Source organism: Austrofundulus limnaeus, unplaced genomic scaffold (genome assembly GCF_001266775.1).
Source record: "Austrofundulus limnaeus strain Quisiro unplaced genomic scaffold, Austrofundulus_limnaeus-1.0 Scaffold509, whole genome shotgun sequence".
Classification (NCBI taxonomy): Eukaryota; Metazoa; Chordata; class Actinopteri; order Cyprinodontiformes; family Rivulidae; genus Austrofundulus; species Austrofundulus limnaeus.
Window position 1 is genome coordinate 101,836 of NW_013952911.1, and position 682 is coordinate 102,517.

Here is a 682-nt window from a genome sequence, read left to right on the forward strand (position 1 = left end):
TTTTAAAGAAGTACATACCCAAAGTTGAGTAAAAAAAAACCTTTAAAAAGTGAATTTTGCATAATTGGTCCCCTTTAATAAAATTGCTTGTGACATCATGCTGACTCAGGTTTAAACTTTCAACTGATGTAACTATGTAGAAAATACAGAGATATATACCATGCATCAGCATTCAGCTTAAGATGCAAATATGAGACAGAGTTTAAGCACACAGTTTTTGGATTTTGGGAGAGTTGTTCATGTTTATTATGCTGTAATATTTAATGGACTGTGAGTTGTTCCCCTTTTTAATAACACTTTTTTTTTCTATACCTTTCAGTACCATTGTGGCAGATGTGGCAAAACATGGCACCGTAAATGTCAGTGGGTCTTTGGGATGCTGGAGATTGATGGTAATTCCAGAAGACCCATTCTGAGACTCGTCAAGGACCGTTCAAGGCAAACCCTTACAGACCAAATCCGACGACATATCAGACCCAGAACATCCATCCTCACTGATGAATGGCGTGCATACAAGGGACAGCTCTCCCAGTATGGCTATAGCCAATATTCTGTGTGCCATAAAAGGAACTTTGTTGACCCGGTGACTGGTGCACATACTCAACACATTGAGCGTGCATGGCAAAAATACAAGTTGGAAATTTGGCAACACAGAGGTAATCGCACTCCTGAGACACTGAAG